The following is a 15,274-nucleotide window of genomic DNA, read 5'->3' as shown; positions in this document are numbered from 1 at the left end:
TCTAACAGGAGGGGGCCTTGAAGGCCACCAGGGCAGTGATGTTCAGATTGTCTTCTGGGAGGTTCTGGCAGCGCGTAGAGACAGAGCAGGGGAACAGAGCAGAGCTGGGGAGAGCAGTGGGGGCTCCCAAGACAGTTCCTAAGGGTGACTATGCCAATCAGTCATTTTGATTCCTGCCCACACCAAGCCTCCCAGGCCCCCAAGCCTGCCTCCGTGGACTTGCCAAATCTACAGAAAGAGGTAAACAGGTCTGTTCTCCTAAGAAGGGAAGCCAAGCAGAGGAAGATGCCGCAATCACATTTTCAAATCTTGGACAAGTGGTGGAGTGCTGTGCAGTCACTCCCTGCAGGAGCTGCCCAGCCAGATTCTTGCCTTGGCACACATCTGGGCCAGCAGGAGACGGAAACGCCATCAGAACTGGGACTGGAGTCGGGACATCTGAGCTGCTGCTCTGACTAAGGGGAGAAGGGGCAGAGTGTCCCCCTGCCCAAAGACCACTGACTTAGGTCCCAGCCACATCTCAGTCTCAAGCCCCGCCTCCCTCCCTCCTCTGACAGCATGGAGGGCCGTGCAACGGTGGGGTGGTTGTCAGGCAAAGACAGAGACAGGGCAGGGGGCGGGGGCGGGGTGTGGGAATGGAGGCCTTCACCAGCCAGTGCTTCTCCAAACCGGATCACAATTCACTTGGGTTTAAAGAAAGAGTGCAGGCGCCCTTACACCTTTCTGAAGCCTGACGCCAGCTCCCCAAGGTCAACCCGATGGTAGAAAAGAGACTTACTTGATCCTTAGGCATCGCAGTGACTAAAATCATCTTGCAGGAAGAGCCACGCACAGGTTGCCATGTTCCTTTAAAAACAAGAGCCCGGCAATGAATGTCAGTTACATTATCTTACATTACAGCCTCATATCTTCTCCCTGCTAAGAGGTCCCCCAGGTTGTGTACTTTGCCCTGTAGTAACACTACCCAACTAGAGGAAATGCACAGAGGATTTCTCTCTGTGCTCCAAGTTTTGCATATGAATAAAGGAATTGCAAGGTGGTTAAACAAATTCCATTGTGTCCACTGTCTGCGCACCCTAAGGTTTTATCACATCTCTACCTGAAGACTTGCAGAGAAAGTAAGATGGTAAAGATTACTTTAGTAGAAACAGAAAGTGCCAGAATTTCTAAGCTGAAGACACACTGAAAGTAAGTCAAGTTGGTGTAAAAACTTGGTAATAAGTCACCAGCGTGAAATCTGTCACATTTCCCAAGGTGGAAAGGATCCAAAACACTACATAAACTAGGAAGTTATAAAAGTGGACCATCTGCTCATGGCTGAGTTTCCTAAACAATTATCTTGGCTTCCGATGACCACCCAAATGGTTTGGTCACATCCTACTGCTTCTACAGAAAATACCTCTACACCTGTTTGGAAATGGAGCCCAGAGTTAGAAAACATTTCTAAGGATTTACTTTGACAACTCCAAATTCCTGAGAGGTAGCCTCAAAAGTTAAGATGAGAAGATTGAGATGTGCCAGAGGCAACACACATACTCCAGAGACAGAGGCACACTTCGCTCAACAGGGCTGTGGACCTCCTTGCCCCCATAATCACACATGTGTTCTCTCTATGCACAGTGAACTGTGTTAAGCACCTGGGACTTGAGCTCACTTTCAGGAATTCTCAGACTGTGAACCGGAAAGTAGCTACTATGTACTGAGCACTGGCCATGCATTGAACGCACACTGTTCGACTAGACGTGATCCGTCTCCGTAGCTCCTCACAGACAGGAAGACAGGTCTGGAGAGCAGAAGGACCCTGCCACGGCTCTGTGGCACAGTTGCATTTAAGACCAGGGCAGGCTGACCCTCTGCTCGTGGTCTTTCCCACCACACCAAGGTGGGAGGGGTCCTAGGACGGCCGTGGTGAGCTCCCAGGGCAGCCACTTGGGCAGAGGCTACAACCATGCCTGCCCATCGTGATCATCGTTATCAAGCCACACCTCTCGGGCCGTCTGGAACATGGCGGCTGGCAAACAGGCCAGCCTGCCTCACCCACATTCTATCAGCCTGAGCTGTAGGCTCAGAGAGGTCGGAGGGCTCCCCTTATCTGCCACCTGCTTCTCAAGGGAAGCACACTAGACTGTCCACACAGTGGGATGCAGGCGGGCATTTCTGGACCAGTCTGTGAGGGTCAGATTCCCACACAGGCCTGGGCACATTGCGATCCAGCCAACCCGAGGACCAACTCAAACCCTCTGTCTGACCAACAGTTAAACACACTTCGAACTCCCCTTAAATCCACTAAACCAGAAGGTACTAGGGCCAAGCACCTCCCTTCCCCTCGAGGGGCCTCAGTTTCCTCATCTGTAGAATGAGAAACTAGATCTAATTGGTGATTCCTCACCAAAGACCCTTTAGCTGGCCCCCTCTATGGGCCCTGACTTTTAGAGCCACCTACAAAGCTAGTCGGTTGTTAAAAGACGAATCTAAAGGATTAATCCGCGCCCGGGCATTGTGATGGGTAGTTAGCACGTGCTATCTCAGACAATCCTCCCAGCCACCGTGTGGGGCAGGAAGTACAGTCACATCACAGAGGGCAAAACTGAGGCATGGCACAGGCAAGAGCCTTACCTGGGGACGCGATCAGCACTGGCCACAGCAGCCTGGGACTCCCAGGGGAGCTGGCCTGATGCCATGCCCATGTGCGCTCCCTGACACAAGCGTCCCTTTGTAACAGAACGAGGGAACGACGTCTCCTCTGACACCTGCCACCTCACCAGTCCCAAGCAGAGGCACGAAGTCTCCAGGCCCTTGCGGACCTGACTTGGGTGGTGCAGCAAAGATGTCCTGCCATATTTGAGTAGCCTCATGATCTCAAGGGACATGAGCGTACCTCAGGGGACCTTTCCCTCTGCTCTAGCTCCATTGCGTCAGGGTCTTTACTGAGGGACCCCAAGCACTTGGGACCACCAGGCACTCCATCAATACTTGTCGAATGAAGGAATGAAGAAATCCAGAGGTCAGAGGCATGTAAGGCTTGTCCAAGAACCCCTTGGGGTAAGTTAGTGTGAGATGCACCAAGACTGGCTGGCCCAGAACCACAAAGGTGGCCCCTCAGCGGTGTGCCAAGGTCTCCATACCCCAGTCCCACCCCCTGGACAAAGAATGAAGGCTCAGGTGCCGACCCAGGTCCGCTCTCCATTACAGTCACCGGAGCAAGAGAAGCACCTGAATGCCAAGGCTGCCCAGAGAAGTGGTCCAGGAGCTCAGATCCTGGAACCAGGCAAGCCTGGGCTCCTACCCCAGCTCTGCCACTTTCAAGGAGTCTGATGGTCACGGACAAGTCACATAATTTCTGTGAGCCTCAGTTTCCTATCTAAAAATGGGACTCCTGTTGGTACCCACTCCGCAGGGTGGTTGTGAAGAGCAAGTGAGGTATTGCTGTTAACAATGCGGCCCAGGTGTGTAGTTCAAAGTGCTTGGAGGTGACGTCTATGCATTGTATCATCTGGGTTAGAGCGGATGGTTAGGAACACATCTGGAGTCCTCTGCTCGGGTGCAATGCCAGCTCTCCCTACTAGCTCATCATGGGACCTTGGGCAGATTGCTTAACCTCTTTGTGCCTTAGCTCCCTAGCATAGAAAGCGGGATTGATTGCAACGATTAAATGAGTTTACATAGGTAAAGACCTTAGAAGAATGTCTGGCACAAAGTAAGCACTCAAGAAAAGTTAGCATTATTCTTAATTACTAATATTACAAGCATCCTTCTCCCTTTGTTCCAATACAGATTCCACCCCACCTCCCACTCCCCAGCCACAGAGATCAGCATGGGACTCAAGACAGGTTCATCAGAGAACCTTTACTCCTTGGCCACAATCTTGAGTACAAAGGGTGTGTACCTGCTCCAAGTTGGGCCAGGTTCTAATCTGAAAAACCTGGGAAAGGCCCGGTCCTCAGAATGCGTGGAAGTGTGTGCAGGGTCAGCTGGGAGCTGCCTGCAGCCATGGACTGCTGAGCAGGGATGCTGGAGGTCACCTGCTCTCTCCCTAGGGCTGGATTCTGCAGCATTTCCTTTGGGTCTTTAAATCTCCACTAGAACCTTCCAAGGTATCCCATTTTTGCTTAAGCTCATTCAAGTTGGGTTCCTGTCACTTGAAACTGAGAGTCTCAACTAACAATAGCACTCAGCAACTGGCCGCTTTATCATCGCTAAATCCCACCCAGGAAGGAAAGCCAGCTGCACACTCTCAGGGAGCCCCAGGCAGCCAAGGAAAAGCAAACATGTGCAGCAAGGTGTCTCTGCAAACTGAGGTCAAAGGAGGCCTCTGCAAGCCCCTTGGACCGATGCCTTTCCTGGCAGAGGAAGATGCCAGAACCAAACATGTGAACAGCCCAGTCCTGGCATTCCTGGATGGGGACCCAGGCTCAGACGTGGGTCCTCCTCACCATGAGCATTTTCATGGGCTTCACTGTGGTTCAGGGGAAAATACAACTCCAGGCAGTTGCTTGAAACAACTCTTCGGAGGAGGAAGGAAGGGGAGTAAGAGAAGGGAAACCACACTGAGTCCTTCAACATGTGGCTCTTTCCCTGGTGCAATCGCCTTGAACTTTCAGCACAGTCCTAGGAGCTGGATGCTCATCTGACCCACTTTCCAGTTGGGGAAACGGAGACGCAGAAAGCTAGATGTTTAACTCAGCAAGGTCACAGTGTTCGTGCCCGATGCCTGGTCCGCCCGCCATGCCGCCACCTCAGCCCGCTCTGGTCCTGAGCCTGAGACCTCCCCACACAGGCCCCTCTGCTGCCTCTCACCCCTGTGCTAAGACCACCCAAGCAAGATGGTCCTGGGCCGCTGCCCCCTCATCTACCACCCACCCTCCACCCCTGCCCAGAGACAGCTTCCCAGAGGAAGGGGCTGCCATAAGGCACTGACAGGACAGGTAGCATCGTGGATATCCGGAGTGAGTCCCTGGGCACGTTTCCTTCTCTGCACATTAGTTATTTTCATCTCCAAGAGCCGCAGTGTGATGCTATGTGACAGCATGTCTCCAGGGGTTTTAGCCAGGCCACACCTGTTAGATCCTGGGGAGAGTTCTGTGGGCTCTGGGGTTTTGTTTTTGTTTTTTTCTCAGTCACCGTTCCCTAGAGATGCTGGCTTACCAGGTGCAGCTACAGGTGCAGTCCTGTGCTAAACCCCGTCCCGTTGTCTCACCGCCTTCTGGGCCATCACCAAAGACAGTCTCCTGTACCCCAGGCCTCCTAACAGCAGCCTCTCGACTCCCTCCAGGAAAGGAAGCTCTATCTCCACATGTGGTTTCAAGAGTTTTAGAGAAACAGAAAACAACAACAACAACAAAAACCAAAACCCCGGCCTGGGAGCAAAAACAAAGAACAAAAACACACTGATCGCCTCCCCGTCTCCTGCAGCCGTTAGCCGTGGGGTGAATACGCACACCAGCATGCGAGGTCCCCGGAGCCCGACACCGAAGTCGGCACAGGCAATAAAAGGAAACAACCAGCGGAGTGAGGACTATGGAGACACAAACGCCAGCTGGTACAGACGGAGACTCAGCCGGAGAAGGTAGCTTCCAACATGTCGCCCTGACTACAGTAAGGTGGAGCAGAGTGGCCTTGGCCAGGTGAGGGCTACACCTGTGGGCGTGGGGGAGGTTGGCTAAGCCATTCCCAAGAGGCCTCTCCCACTGACCCTCACAGGCACACATTTCACATCGCCACACTCTGCCTGGAGCCCATCTGCCAGCTAATGGCCATTCTTTTTGTTTTCTAGCAGCCCCAAGTCACAGGGGATTATCCAGGCAGGTATTTCCCTTACTTCTCTTTTTCTTTTCAAAGCTTTGCAGTATAAATAGCTCTGCTATTTAAAAATAAATAAATCAGAAGGAACCGGCTGATTTTCCCTCAGGGCATGATTTGGTTTCACGCACTGGGCTAGGTGCAGGCTACACAGCTCTGCTTGGTGTTAGAGGGGCAGGCAGTACACTGGAGGGTTCTGCTGGGTCAGCTAGAAATCTGAAAGGGGCTGGAATGCTCGAGAGGGTCCTGTTTCCCCCCTCCCCCCACCCCCACCTCAACCTGGTTCTCTTTAAACCAGCCAGGAAAACAACCATTCAATCAACATTTGCTGAGTGCCCTAGCAGAGGCTGTGAAGAATACCCAAAAGTGAGGGAAACGGGGCTGGACGTGGGAAGCAGAGACAGTAGAAAGAACACTGTGGCCCCCCCATCGCCAGCCTCAGTGCCCATGTGTCCTGAGACGCCGGACGACTCATTTCATCACGGAGGCTCATTTGTCCCCCTTTCTGGGATGAGATCTAACTTTTAAAGCCAGAGTATGGATTAAACAAAACAATACATGGCAAAGACTGTTAAAGGCTGCCACGTGAGAGCCATTTACTGCGAGCCAAGAGCTGCATGCTAAGTACTTTGCACGGATTATTTCAGCAGAACCTTACAACTTCCCTGTGAGGTGGGGACCACATCCTCAAGCTCAGAAGAGGAAACTGAGACTCCGAAATCAGAGCACCTGCCCCAGGTCACCCAGCTAGAACATACACCCAGGCCGGTCAGACTCTGAAGTCCTGGCCTCGCTGTGCTGCCTGCTGTCTAGTAGGTGCTCAGAACACATTACATGACATGTAAATGCGGAGCTCAGCTCGGGGCTGCTGGCTCTCCACCCGAGAGGCGCATGGAGAAAGGAAGGGGAGTTTTGGCTGAGAGAGTTTAGAAAGCCTTTCTGGAATAGGCAGGGCTGATCCAGGCCGTAGGAGATGGAGACGCAGACCAGAAAAACCGAAGCAAGGAGCTGGAGGCAGAGATGACCAGGCAGGCGGGCCGCGCGTAGCAGCAGAGACTGACCGGGCTGGAGGAAGAAAGGAAGGGGGACTGGCCTGAGGGAGGGATGGGCCACCGGAGCCATGGTCTTAGAGGTCATTCCACCTACAATCTTTCTCACCTACACCCCAGAGACATTCCTGTGTCTGCTCCTTTGGTCATATGACAATCCTGGAGGGAACCAGGGATCCCAACCGTAAAGGCCCAATAACCTCTCTGTCCCCGCAGCAGGCCTGGCACCCAATTCGACGAGCAGGTGATCTGCCAGCTCCCTGCCCGCGCTGCCCTGCCAACCGGCCAGGCCCAAACTCTAGCCTCAGCTCTGGGACGCCAGGAATCTGAATGCAGCCTCATGCACGGAAGTATCCCCACTGCTACCCAACATTCAAGGCTCCCAGGAGGGAGAAGAGGTGAAAAGGGAGCTGTAGGACTTGAGCTCCTCACAGGGCTGGGTCCCTGGTTCACTGACTCTGTATTCCCCACATCAGCTGGGACATTATAGATACTTCTCAATAACTGCTTATTAGGCTGAACTGAACAGAAGATTCTTCCACTTAAGCAGTAGGTCTGGAGTTTCGTAGGTCTGGATTACAGTCTGTCCCGGAGCCCTAGGCTTCGTCCCACCTTGCTGGAAGGATCATCTGCCTGTCTGTCTCCCAGAAAGGAAGTGCCGCTGCCACTGCCCCCAGCATCTCTCCTGTGACACCCCCAGGAGGCTCCCCTGCACCCTGAACACGGTTCTGGGCCCTGCAGCTAGCCCCACTCCTCCTCCTGGGAGAAGCACAGGTGCCAGCCTCCTCCGCCTCCAGCTGCAGGTTCCTCCAAGGACTGTCTGTGCTCCAGGCACGGCTCCAAATGCTTCAAGCTACAACGCCCTCCCCACTGTCTCTGCTCCCCGCAAGCCCAGAGCCCCAGCCGAGCCTCAGACCCACGGGGAAGGGAAATGGGAGTGGGGGGGGGGGATTTAAGCAACTCCGATCGCTGGCTCAGCTCAGGCCCACTGTTACATGCTTTTCTGGAAGTAACAGGACCTGGAGGAGGAGGAGGAGGAGCAGGAGGAGGAGGAGGAGGAGGGGGAAACTGTGTAAAGTTCTCCTCCCAGCTCTCCTCAGGAGAAGGGCACAGGGGAATTCATGGAGAGGCTTGGTCAATCTGAGCCTCCAGACCAAGGCTTCCTGGGATGGGCAGGGAGACACCTGTTCTGTTACTTTCTGCCTGAGAGTCTGTGGACAGATTACCCAACCCTGCAGAGGCTCGGTCTCCTTACCCATTAAATGGGGATAAGAGTCAATGGTCACAGGGAACAACGCTGAAGACTGGATAAAGTATGAATGTGAATGTGCTTGGCCAACCGTAAAGCACCCTTCGAAATATCAGACATTGTCCATAATCCTGGGAAGTGGGGTCTGCAGGTCAGAGTAAGCAGCTGCGAGGGAAGTGGAAAACTAGGAACCCTTTCCATTTGGCAAACTTCCTTCAACATCATCTAGGACAAGGGACAAGTCTCCAGGGATTTAAAAACAAACAAACAAACAAACAACAACAAAAACCACAAAGACCTATTCCCTGGTCTCAAGCACTCACGGTCTGGCAAAGATCTACACTCACATTTACATAACAAGGCAAAACGAAATGTGACTGGAGGGATCATCCAGAGGGGATGGGACATTTTATTCTGGCCTCAGAGGTCACAGGAGACTTTTATAACATTATGAGATAATAATTCACATAATGCTAACTCTTAGGGCTTGCTGGGGCCAGGGAGTTCTAAGTCTTTGCATGGCCAACCTAATTTAACTCTCACAAAATCCCTACAAGGGTTTGCAGAGAACATAACTGAGACACAGAGAAATTCCCTATCTCTGTCTCACATGACTGAGGGGTGGTGGAGCTGGGATGTAAACCCATCAGACCCTGCTCCTCCAGCACACCAGGGGCTGAGTCAACCAAGACAGGTCTCAGACAGACTCTCCAGGTGGCTGAAAAGCTCTGATAAGGCCTGTGAGGATGAGTCACTGGGGGAAGGTGCTAACTTTTACTCACCCATGTGCAACTCTGACTTCCGGCCCAGGGTCTCACCTCTGACGCGGCCCCTGGTGGACCTGGGGAGTTGGCCACGCCTCTATATTCCCCAAGGCTCCATGTCAGCACCACATACCAAGGGAGACTGATGTAGCCTATATGTCAGTATACATTTACATAACAGATCACTCCTGGGATAACGGTTCTTATAAAAGGTACTTTAATGTCAGACGGTGGGGGGCGGGGGGAGGGAAACCTCTCAAATCCTGGCTCTGCTACTTATTGGCTGTGTGACCTTGGGCAGATCTTAGTGTCTCTGAGCCTCAGCTTGCTCATCTACAAGATGTGGTTGACAATGCTTATCTCGGGCAGTTGTTGCAAAGATGAAATAAGATAGCATGGCTAGTGCAGCACCTGGCACACCGTAGACACAGAAGCAGTGGTTGAATAAATGACTTTACAAAGGATTTCCACCGGAAAATCACCTTCTGCATGGTACTTCCTGTACCCCAGGTAATGTTCCAAGCATTCTACATTCAGTAGCCGATTTCATACTGTCAAAAATGCACCTATAGGGTAAATACTTCTTTATCTTCATTTTACAGGTGTGGGGCTTGAAGCACAGAGAGGTTAAGTAACTTTTCAAGGTCACTTAGGCAGGAGTCAAACCCAGAGCCCACACTCTTAAGTGCTGTATTATTCTAAAATAAAGAAAAGTCACAGCAAGAATGTTGAACTGACCCCATGCCCTAAATTCTGAGAACACTTCAGTGCATTTCTCATCATTCCCCCTCCAACCTAAACTCTGCCATCACCCCCCTTCTGCCAGTACCTGCTATCCCCCTCACCCCTGCCCCGCGGCTCTTACTTCCTAGCCCTGCCCCACTGTACTAAAGTCAGAGGTGTGAAACTAGTGGGCTTTTTTAGGCCCTAGTCATCTGGAATCTCAGCCTCCGGCCCAGCCTCTCTGCTGGAGCCCCCTATATCCCATCCTCTACGAAGTCATCAGGGATATCTTACTATACATGGCACTCCTCTGCTCAAGCACACTCAAGGGCTCCCTGCTGCCTAGAGCTGAAGCCACCAGTGGGTGGAAGAGGATCAACTGGGACTCAAGATCCTGAACGATCTGGCTTGGTCTCCTTCCCTTTGGCCCCACACCTCTCTTTTGCTGCCTTTTAAGTCCCAGGGGCAGGGCAAGTCAGTGACCACCCCATTTAAAATTCCAGCCCTCCCCTCAACTGCTTCCCTCCACCTGCCCCCAGCACATCCTATCTTTTTAGCTGCTTAGGGCTCTACCTCCACCTTAGCACCTGGCCCCATACATAACCTGATTGTTTATGGTCCCTCCCCCTCTCCCAGAACAGAAGTTCTATGTGGCAAGGGATTTTACCTTTCTCTTGCCCTTCTGTAACCATAGCACCTAGAACAGCTTCTGGCCCAGAATAAGAACTCATAAATACCTGCTGAATGGCCAGACATTTAACATGCCTAAGAAGAAAAATGTTCAAATAGAACAATGGTGGGGGAATGGCTAGCATTCCTCTGACTTCCTTTTCTGCTCCTGAGGACATTTCTGGAGCACAGGCTGTAGACCTCTGCTTAAGATTAAGATGTACAGCCATCAACCAATTCTTTGTCATTCCCCCTAGGATTTACAAGAGTTCCCTAAGAGACCCTGGGCCCGTATCCTCCTATCCCTGAACTTGGACTGGAGCACATGCGTACACACACCCACACACACACACACACACTCCCTCTATCCCTGCATATTGAAGGCCTGAAGGCCACATGCCTCTGCCCAGCCTCATCTCCTCCTGCTCACCTTCAAACCAAGCCATTTCTCATCTTCCCAAGCTGCTACATTCACTAGAAATGCTCTCTTCTTCCTCCCATGTACCCATCAGTGCTGGACCCCTCTAGATCCAGATCCAATGCAGCCTGTTCCTCTCCCCAACCTCCCTCCTTCCTTTCCAAGCTTTCTAGACCTTCTCCAGCCCCTAGAGAACACTCCCCATACCCACTGCTATCTCTACCAGTCATATGGAATTAGTCACGAACTACCTTGTGATTTGCCTTCTATGATCTGAACCATTACCAAAATCTCCTACTTAATTTTTTTGAATATGTAGGACTTGTTTTCCCAAGTGTGTGGTGAATGCTTTGGGAGGTGAGGCTGGGCTCTACCCACATTGCCATCCCCATAGCACAGGGTCTGGGGTACACAGTAGGTGCTCAAAGCATGCTTTGCCATTAACTGCCCAAGGTAAACAAATCACCTTCCCAATCAGGTCATTTCCTCAGTTACAGGTGCCTGGACTGGCTACTCCCAGTGCCTTACATTTTATCTTCAGGGTCTGCTCTGACTTTGGTTATCTGCAAATCCAGTCGTGGGCTTGTGTTTTCACAGGGTGTTAGACCCATTCTAATTATACCCCCCACCCCTGAGCTGGGCAGAGGAATATGATGGGAAAGGAAATGGTCTGTAAAGTCCTGCAGGTCTGGAAAAGGAACGTGCATAGTTCTTGGAGACAAACCCAGACATTCAGAGTGTTTCAATTTCCTCAAATACTGGAATTCAACAGGAGGGGAAAAAACACCATGGTGCGAGTTTTTAGGTGAGTCACAGCAGAAAACCAACACTTGAGGGTGGCTCAGTGGGTTGAGCGTCTGATTTCGGCTCAGGTCATGGTCTCGCGGTTTGTGAGTTCAAGCCCTATGTCGGGCTCTCTGCCATCATCACGGAGCCCACTTCAGATCCTCTGTCCCCCTCTCTCTCTGCCCTTCCGTCCTCTCTTAAAAATAAATTAAAATTTTAAACAAAAAAGAAAAAGAAAACCAACACTTGAGGCCCAGGTGCACCTGTTGAGCACCAGCTCTTAGTAAACTGTGATTATGAGAGGCAGCAAAGTCTCAAGTTACTTCCGAGCTTTGAAGAAGAGAGTCAGGGAGGAGACTGTTTACTGCAGGCCCTCCATGTGCCAGGCTCTAAAAGAGGGTCCCCTTCCATCCCCCCCGTAAGGTGAACAGGCTGTCACTAGCCCAGTGCGCACCTGAGGAACGGAGGCCAGTGTGGTAGCGGGAGGCAGAGCACTGACTCAACCAGGTGAGTCACACGCTTTCCACAGTTTGCAGAGCAGGGGTCCCAGATTATCTGTGGGCTTTTTTTGTTTTATTTTGTTTTTTGGTTTTTAATTTTGGATAGTAAATACATTGAAAAAAATCGAAACATGGGGGTGCCTGGGTGGCTCAGTCGGTTGAGCATCCAACTTCGGCTCAGGACATGATGTCATAGTTTGTGGGTTTGAGCCCCACATCGGGCTTTGTGCTGACAGCATGGAACCTGCTTTGGATCCTCTGTCCCTGCCCCCTCTCTCTGCCCCTCCCCCCCTTTCAAAAATAAACATTAAAAAAATTTTTTTTAAATCTAAACACAGAAAAGTATACAGGAAATGTGTCCCTTCTACTGCATCTACCCCTGTCCCCACTCTGAACCAGGGAACCACCATTATTAGTTGCCTGTGTCTCATCCCTGACAACGTTTACGTGTATACACACAAATATAAATATTTATTCTTTTCTTTACGTAACTGATGGCAAAGGACACACACTTCTCAGTGCCCAGCTTTTATCTCTTAAAGGAACAGATTTGGGATGGGGAGATAGAGAATCTCTATGTAACAAAAAAAGATGCATGAAACAAAGAGGAAAATATTCTGCAGGATACAGGTGTGCTCAGAGAAGAACTGGGGCATAACAGGAAGGTCCCCATGGGCACCTAAAGGTCAGTTGCTGATAGGATCTCAGGTCAGCCAGAGATGAGCTCTGGTGGTTTGTGGGGGGGAGAGGGGAACCACCACAGGGAAGTGTGGAAGCCCACTGGCTGAAGTCTCTGACTGGCCTCACCTTCCAGAAGAGAAAGGAAGTATCCATAGAAACAGGACTAATCTAATCCCCACAACAATAGCAGAATGGGTTAGTGACCAGGAGGACACAGGAACTGTGGAGGAAAAGCAATCATTTCCTCTGAAATTGGAGAGAGACCAAGAAGGGGAAGTTGGTGCCTGAGACTGTAAGAAAACAGACTTCACGTGGCTGGGAGAATGCAAGGGCTCTAGGACCTGAGATCGAGGAAGTCAATGATTCAGACTCTGAATTACAGTTCTAGTTCTGCAGTGGAGTGGAGAGGGAGAGGGGTGCTGTCTGGAGCAGGGAAGGGGAGGAAGCAGGAGGAGGAGGAGAGGAGGAGGGCCTTTTAGGAAGGGGAAGCAGGAAGCTCACCACTGAGAATGGGAGCTAGACTCTGGGAACAAACTGGCTAGATTCTAACTCCCCCCTTTTCCCTTGTGAAATCTTGAGCAAGTCAATTAACCCTTCTGCGCCTTAATTTCCTCACTGGTAAGTGGGGGGCGGGGAGGATGACAATATTCACTTCGTGGGGTTGGCACAAGAATGAAATGAGTTTATATTTACAAAGCCCTTATACCAGAGCTTGGCGCATAGGTAACCACTATATGAAGTGTTGCAGAATAGAAGCCATGTGGTTGCAGAGGGAAGCCTAGACAAGGCCGCTTGTCAAAAGGCCCACATCCCATCACTGGATGAAGGATGCATAACCAAGAAGACCTTAAGAGACAGTGATGCGAGGCCTGGCCCCGTGTCAGCCGGAGGAGGCAAGACTGGGATGAGCTGTGGCCACACGGCAGAGGGCAGAGGGCAAGAAGGCAGGTGGGTCATCTTGAACCAAGAGGTCCAGGGACATAAAGGGGCCCCGGGAAGTCTGACCTTGGTTTCCACTCCAAATGCATAGAGGCCCCTCTCAAAAAGAGGGGTCTTTAGACTGACAAGTACAGATCAACACGGAGATGAGAAAGGGAGCTCAGATCAGGGATGAGCTTGGTTTTTAAAATACACACATTTAGATACTGTCAGTGACTGCTGGAAACTCTTGCAGATGAGACAAATGCACTTCCTACTGCATCACTGTGGGGCAGCCTGGGGACACAGGAAAGCAGTCTGGGGGCCCTCTGGGAACTGAGACTATGTGATGTCAACCAGAGTTCACTTCCTTCTGTGATAGGATACTTGGTGGGAGATGGAAAATTGCCAATGGACGTGGCATATCCAGATTCAAGAAGACATCTGGCCAGAGGTCAGAAAAGCAGTAAAGAGACTTAGGAAAGGGGCAGCCCGCACTGCCGTTCCCCAAGCAAGCTGATCAAAGATTTAATGTCTGAGGGGAGAGGTCTCTAGTAGTGTGCCAGAGGGCTCTCTCCTGATAAGCAATTTATCAGGATGTGGGTGATGCTATAGAAGGCACACTTTTTATCATTATTTTTTTTTAATGTTTATTCATTTTTGAGAGAGAGAGAGAAAGTGTGAGCAAGGGAGGGGCAGAGAGAGAGACACACACACAGAATCTGAAGCAGGCTCCAGGCTCCGAGCTGTCAGCACAGAGCCGGACACGGGGCTCGAACACAAGAACCATGAGATCATGACCTGAGCCGAAATCGGATGCTCAACCAACTGAGCCACCCAGGCTTTTAATTTTTTTTTTTTTTTTTTTTTTGGTAATGTGCTATAGAAGGTATACTCAAATAGGATCCTGAAAAAGCCCAAAGAAACATGGTTGCCCTGAAATTAACAAGTTGAAATTTAACAGAAATGGCTGTTCTGAATCAGATGGGAACAAAATAGGAGGTTCTGTATTTAAATTCTAAAGCCACACACGTTTAGGACAGAGGTGATGCTGCTTACCAACACCACATGTTAAAAAGATCTAGTCTGCGGTAATGTCAGTGAATCAATGGTGTGATGTAGCTTCTAGAAAAGTTCATGCAATCTTGGGCTGCATTAATAGAAATAGAATGGCCTGAACTAAGAAGGTGATGGCTCCCTTCCTCTGCTGTGGTCATACCACACCATGAATACCATATACGGCGTGGGCACTACCTTCAGTGTATTAGAAGAATATGAACAAATGGGAGTTTGCTCAGAGGAGAACCACAGGGAAGGTAAAAAGAACTGAACCCACACCACAGATTGTTAATATGGAAGAAGATTCCAGAGAAAGTAAGAGGGCTGCCTTTAAATATGTTTTACTAATTAGAAGATGTGCATTCAGATGCACATTCTTCAATTATAAAATGTCTGAAAGCAGAATGTATCTTACAGCCCCTTAACATCTAATTAAGATTAAGAAATGGATCATCACTTTACCAAAATATAATAATGTATCAAAAGAGCCACAAAGATGGGGGAGTCAAAAAGTGAAATGAAAGAGTCAGAGTCCAAAACTGAAAATATTTTAGAAATGCCTTAACTAATTTGTTTTCCTTTAAAAATATTTTAATGCTTATTTATTTTTGAGAGAGAGAGAGTCCAAGCAGGGGAGGGGCAGAGAGAGAGGGAGACAC

General features: G+C 50.4%; 1 protein-coding gene across 4 annotated transcripts in view; it reads right to left on the bottom strand.

Annotated features, from left to right (window-relative positions):
• The window catches only part of MICAL2 (microtubule associated monooxygenase, calponin and LIM domain containing 2), a 223,342-nt gene that overhangs the window by 196,962 nt on the left and 11,106 nt on the right, over window positions 1-15,274 (bottom strand). For all 4 annotated transcript variants that reach the window (XM_047070161.1, XM_047070162.1, XM_047070163.1 and 1 more), the window contains one exon: window positions 779-846. The gene's annotated coding sequence lies outside the window, so the exon portion shown is untranslated. Of the gene's footprint in view, window positions 1-778; window positions 847-15,274 lie in introns of those variants that run through there.

Source organism: Lynx rufus, unplaced genomic scaffold (assembly GCF_022079265.1).
Source record: "Lynx rufus isolate CCGP_SWC_20201006 ecotype Redwood Valley unplaced genomic scaffold, mLynRuf1.p SCAF_9, whole genome shotgun sequence".
In the NCBI taxonomy this organism is placed as follows: Eukaryota; Metazoa; Chordata; class Mammalia; order Carnivora; family Felidae; genus Lynx; species Lynx rufus.
Note: the sequence above shows the minus strand (reverse complement) of the source record. Positions and strands in the feature narration are given on the sequence as shown.